The following is a 7,112-nucleotide window of genomic DNA, read 5'->3' on the forward strand; positions in this document are numbered from 1 at the left end:
ATCAAAGATAGTTATATGATGGTAATCATGTGGGCTTTAAACCCCTAAAAGGGCACCCTCTGATTCCCACTCTAACTAGTTCAAATATCGAGTCAAACGTGCTTAGAAAAAGTCAACAGAAATGTTATTTTGCGATTTCATGCATAATCTGTAATGTAGATGATATGTAACCTGTTTGAACACACATAAAACATGATAATAAGTATATTAACTAGTCTAAGCTTGTTTGATCCGACCATTTTCTGTTTTGACCCGGTTCGGAGCCGAAAGTCGCAAAAGCTTTGACTTTTGCTTTGACTTCAGTTCTGACCCGTTAAAGTTTAATTTAGATATGCCTTAGAACTCTCTTAGGACCAGGTTACATGACGGTATAACCCTCTGTGACCGGTTCGTTGGTTGTCCGAGTCTTTTACACATTTCCGTTAAATGCTTAAAAGTTGACCGTAACGCCCTTTTTGATTTAAAACGAGAATTTCGGACATGTGAAAGAATCATAACCTTAGTTACTGATTTCTAAGCATGTCCCTAAAATTTCACGTCAATCCGAGGTCCAGAATAGGAGTTATGCTAAATAGCGCAAATTACGGAAACTTTAGTAATTATATAGCGCAATTAGCATAACGCCTATCTAAACCCAGATTTCAACACCAAACCTTTTACTCACTGATGTAAAATAATATTTTGGGATTTTTAAAGATTTTTAATTATTTTTAACCTGCTCATAACCTGCGGTTATGGCAACGGTTCGGTAAATACCGAATATACGCTTTTTGGCCATAACTTGAGTTCTACAAGGTCTTTTGACCCGATTCCAGTTGCTACTGATTTTAAATAATAAATAAAGTATTTTAAACTTTATAAACTGTTTGGGAAACTCAGATTTCCTGTAGAACTCAGAAACCTCTTTTATAATCTTTAAAAATACCGAAATACCCCTACGGGGCATAATATGAACTTAAACTCATTACGGGCATTATGGAAGGTATCCTACTGATACCACAACCTCTTTAAAGCATATTGACTTAGGAAAACTGTGTAGGACTCTTACGGTTACCCGTTACGCCTTTTGCGCGCACGATTCGGCTTATGTAACTAGTTTACATAAATTAGGCGAAACGGGTCAAACCATATTGTTTTGACCCCAAAATACAGAGTGTGATTATTATACCCCTATGAAACAAGTCTTCAAACTTGTTGGGTCAAAATCACATTCCATTCCTGGTTTTCGCCTTTCACGCGATTAAACCGTATCTATCTTTTGAAACTGACCGGTCTAAGCTACGGCTAGATTAAAGACCCGTTAGGATTCTAATAGGTTATTTTAAAACCTTCATTCCAGAATAGGGGACCAGTAAAAGCTATCTGCAATTTATTTCAATTAAGGAATTATACTTGCAAAGGTAAATACTTTTAACTTATTTTCCGTTATACGGGCTTGGGTTACGGTATTTAAAATACCGCTTGGTCGGGCAATTGACCCCAACTCATTAGTAGTTGGGTATTATCAATGTGACCCGTTTAAAAACTTGTTTTGTTGGCTTTACGCCTTTGGGAGCTTAATGACCATGTCCCGGATATCCTTGGCATCATTTTACGAAATGGCCACTACCTCGACATCCGGGTGTAGGCGTACACCCGGCATTGTGTCTATATTACTTAAAGGTATAACCGTTGGTTTTCCCGCCACGGCTTTATGCTTGGTGCGCGTCTATTAACCTTTAACCCGGCACGACCCGGGCGACCGAACGCATAGCAAACATGTAATTCTTTACAAGATTTAATTATAAATTATCCCAAGTGATAAAGAGTTTGTGCCTTGTGCATTTAGACCAATTTTATTAAACATTTTACAAAAGTGTCAGTTGAATGTATTTACCAGTGTAAACTGACGTATTTTCCCAAAAAGACTAAATGCAGGTACTATGCGTAATTGGCTGGGATTTCTCCTTAGCATCATTAGAAGTCTCGCAAGCTTAAGATGCCTGAAGTCTGTTGAACAATACTTTTGTTATTATTATTGATCCCCTGTGGATTTTATTTCAACTATGGTGATACTTTGATATTACAAATAAAGTTGAAATATATTTATCTTTATGCTTCCGCTGTGCATTCATATAATTGTGTGGTTTGACTATATTGTTGCCAACTACGTCACGGTAATCCCCCACCGGGCCCACCGGTGAGACACGTGGAAGTCGGGGTGTGACATTACAATTGTACCCTTTTATTCTTTTTCTTCTCAATAAAATTTTCTTCTCAAATGAACCTTCCCCTATATATATATATATATATATATATATATATATATATATATATATATATATATATATATATATATATATATATATATATATATATATATATATATATATATATATATATATATATATATATCGTCGTGTATATTTGTTATGTTTGACGGGCATCGCCCTTCATATGTTTTCGTGTCTCGCGCGATTGTGAACTGGCCTTGCCCTTGATAGTATTATGTCTTTGTTTGCATTAAAAATCTATCAAGAATACTCTAGAAACTTAGTAAAATATCATGATATTTGAATTATCTAGATATCAAGGCTAGATATTTTGTAAAGAGTGTCCTAGACATAGAACATTCTAGATAGCCAACCAACTAGTATAAATAGGTATGAGGGGGTCTCATTTGAGACAACCCCAAGCACTTGTAAACATACATCCCTCATGTAAACTTTCTTTGTGAAATACAAATCTTTTCTCTTGTATACTTGTGTTCAAGTATTACAAGCAACACTTTTGCGATCAAATGTTCGCTTCAAAGAGTTTCATAACCAAAACTCAACGACACTAAGGGGATGTTTGTTTTTTCAGAAAAACCTCTTCTGACCTCTTATGTCTGCGCCGCGCAGACCACACACAGATGTTGAGCTCTGCAGATCGTTTGTTTTTTCGAAGACATTTCATTAAAAAGTGTCTTCAAACCTCTATGCGTCCTCTTACCCACGCAGACATGGTCCAATGTCTTCCCACCTCTTCCAACCTCTTCCAACCCTCTCTCCACCCATCTTTTCAACCGATTACCAATTCAACTTTGCTGTAGTTCTTCTTCCCCTTTTCATCATCGATACATTCAAGAAAACCCCCATCTTATTGGCAATCTAAATTTGCTCGATCTGGTCCCCAAATCACTTTACTTTTTCTTTGAGATTTTCAACTTTTTTCCTTTTAAAACTCCTCTAATTTTTTCTGCCCACACCTGCACAATACTCTGAACAAACCCAATCTATAAGTTTGTTTTCTTCATTCATTTTTTTTCAATTTTTTGGGATGATTTTCAAGATTCCAGATTATGGGTGTTGATTTATTTGCCTACCCTTTTGTTGATTTATTTGCCTACCAGACGTTGAATCTTCATATGAAGAAGAAGATGCAACAGGAAGAACTATGGAGGAAGAAGAACGGTGGAGGTGTAGCGACGGAAGAGTTGAACGGAATTTGGTTAATGGTGGAAGTCGTCGGAGGCGGAAATTGGGGATGATTGACGCCTTTGAGCTCACCGGAGAAAGGGACTTTTGATTTAGGTTATGTGCAACAACTCCATCTTCTCCGATGAAAGAACCATAATCCGGCAGCCTGTGAAATGTACTATAAGCGCATTTCAATCTATCTATTTCTGACACAAGCGTAAAACCCATTTCTTAAAAGAAATTCAAATCAACATCACCAGTCAAAACAACATCCAAAAAACACCATATCCATTTCATTTCTAAACATAGTCAAAGTATTAAAGGATAGCCGCATAATGAAATCAGTATGTCCATCCTCTCCATGATCATCTTGCACCTGTTTTTGAACAACAAGCAAAAATTTGTTAAAAAAATTTCCAAGAAATGAAAATAATAACAAAACCTACCTTACATCCAGCTACCAAACCACTCTTTGATCTCCTTTCTTTTCCAGATCGCCACCACCGCCACCAACAATCCGGCGGTGGCGGCCTCCGCTCGAGATCCAAAGGTATACACATGCTCATTGACGGACTGTCTCTAATGTTTGAATGAAAACGGGTACAAAGGAATTAATGCTTTTGACAAAAAGTGGAATTTAGTGAGAAAGTATATGTAGACACAGATCCAGGTTCTTTTTTGCAGAGACAGTTTTGGACTGTCTCTAATAGTTATAATCATTCAGTTAGGTCATAGGCATATATAAACACTATTATTCTACTGTATAAATGAAAGATTACATTGATCCGTATATAATTCTTCTTATATGCCAAGGTCCTATCGACTTTATTCATTAGACCTTCCGTAGTCGCACGTGGTATGGCGCCACCCCCGCCTTTTAGCGCCGACAAACACCGCCCCAAGGGGCGCCATATCCCCGTTTCAGATTATAACCGTGTGAATATTAGTAATTCTCTCACACAACACACACACACACACATATATATACTTAATAAAGGGGTATTAATGTCAGAAATATATGCATCCCACGAATATTCATTTCACAGAATGTCGGAGCTTGACCGGATAAGATGGAGTTGCCGGACATTATCATTCTTTCACACATTTCTCTGATACGCTTGAGTTGCCGGACATTATCGTAACACCTTTAATCGGGCCACACAGTGGTTTTTCAAACTACGATCTCGTCCAGCAACTCCATCTTCTCCGATGAAAGAACCATAATACCGGTAGCCTGTGAAATGTACTACAAGCGCATTTCAATCTATCTATTTCTGACACAAGCGTAAAACCCATTTCTTAAAAGAAATTCAAATCAACACCACCAGTCAAAACAACATCCGAAAAAACACCATATCCATTTCATTTCTAAACATAGTCAAAGTATCAAAAAATAACCGCATAATGAAATCAGCATGTCCATCCTCTCCATGATCATCTTGCACCTGTTTTTGAGCAACAAGCAAAAATTTATTAAAAAATTTCCAAGAAATGAAAAAAATAACAAAACCTACCTTACATCCAGCTACCAAACCACTCTTTGATCTCCTTTCTTTTCCAGATCGCTACCACCACCACCACCAACAGTCCGGCGGCGGCGGCCTCCGCTTGGGGATTGGATCCAAAGGTATCCACATGCACATTGATGGACTGTTTGGATGTTGCGAAGAACAAAGCGGGCTTCTCTCCCAAACCCAAACGGACCTACTTTTTCAGCCATCTCAGGGTTTTGTTAGGGTTTTGTTATGGAATGCAATGGAAGGGTTGTGACGAGTGAGGAGTAGAGTGAAAGTGGTGGTGCACAGTGCACACTATATATACACTCTCTTTCTTTCTCCTTGATGTTCAAGTTATTTCTCCTATGATGTGTCGGTTGTGAATTGATTAATTATTTTGGATTTCATATGATTAATTAAATATATTGTAAAATAAACCATATCGAAAGTTATGAACCCCACACCCGCTGCTTGATAGAATGGGGGTTTAAATCGAGTCAAAAGTAGTGTAATGTTAACTTTTATTAGGAAAAAAATAGAACTAATATATATATATATATATATATAGGGAGAAGATCATGCGAGAACCACCTCTTATTGTGAGAACCGCGAGAACCAATGTGAACACACCAAAAATGCCTAAAAATAGCTAAAAATCACACAAATTTTTTTTTAATATTTTTTTATATAAAAATCGCTACTTTTCGAAGCCAAAAAAATAGATTTTTTTTTTGATTTTTTTAGATTTTTTTTATAGATTTTTTTAGGTTTTCTGGGGGTTTAGTTTTTAGCATTTTAGCTTGGGGTGGGGGGGTTTAGGTTTTTGGGGGGTGGGGGAGGGGGGTTTAGGTTTCTTGGGGGGGGGGGGGGTCTAGGTTTTTTTAGGTTTTTTTGGGGGTTTTAGTTTTTAGCATTTAGCTTTGGGGGGGGTAGGTTTTGTTTTTTTTTTGGGGGGGGGGTAGGTTTTGTTTTTTTTTCTGGGGGGGGGGGGTGGGGGTTAGGTTTTTTTAGCTATTTTAGGTTGTGTTCACATTGGTTCTCAAGGTTCTAACAATAAGGGTGGTTCTCGCATGAGCCCCTCCCTATATATATATATATATATATAGAGTGGGGATCCTATGAAAAGTGTGTTTTTCCTAAAAAGTGTAAAAAGTCATAAAACACAATAATTTCAGGCATAAAACACACCTAAAACTCACAAATAATAGAATAAATATTACTGAAACACCATATTCAAACTCTAATAGTCCATAAAAACTTCAAACACCATCGTAGAACTATGAATATAAAACACACAATGCTAAACAACATAAAACACAATAATATTTCTCATTCCACAATCAGAGCCTTAACATCTAAAAAACAACGCAAAACCCACATACATGATGTTTTAGTAATCTTGATCATATTATTTGTGGGTTTTTGGTGTGTTTTATGGTTGACATTATGGTGTTTTATGACTTTTTACACTTTTTAGGAAATTTGGACTTTCTGGCTAACTCCTATCCTATATATATATATATATATATATATATAGAGTAGGGTTCCTACGGAAAGTGTGTTTTTCCTAGAAAGTCTAGGAAGCGATCTGGTCTATCGGATTGGTGTGTTTAATGGTTGAGATTAAATGAATGGCAATCTTGTAATATTTAACTAAATTTAATAGATTGTTTTAAATGATCAGGGGCAAAATCGTCATAACAGTGTTTTAATACAGTAAAAAATAACCGTCAACACATCACATCTCCTTAATAGACGCGAATTTCCCTCTCTCTCACTTTCTCTCTCTAAACCCCCAACGAAATCAGTAAAAAATCATACCAAAAATACCTAGAATCATGGATGAAGATAAGAGATTTTCAAACTTCTATATACGTAAGATCAAACGGACATTGTGCTCTGTGTTTTAGAAGACGATTAGGGTTCAAAATTGTTCTACATTGAAGTGTTTTATGTTTTGCAGGTAAGAGATTCAAAAAAAAAGGTGGATTTAAACAAGATGGATTCTAGCAAAATCGAAGTCGCTGAAAGATCAAACACAATCGCCGGGAGCAAAAATGTAGTAGCGAGAACCGTAGGTATGTGTTTTAAAGTAACAAATGTGTGTATGATTTGCGTTTGTTGGGGATGACTGTGTTTTTTCATTGGTTGTTCTTGGTTATGTGTGTTATGGTTG

The sequence above is a fragment of the Helianthus annuus genome, chromosome 16 (assembly GCF_002127325.2).
Source record: "Helianthus annuus cultivar XRQ/B chromosome 16, HanXRQr2.0-SUNRISE, whole genome shotgun sequence".
In the NCBI taxonomy this organism is placed as follows: Eukaryota; Viridiplantae; Streptophyta; class Magnoliopsida; order Asterales; family Asteraceae; genus Helianthus; species Helianthus annuus.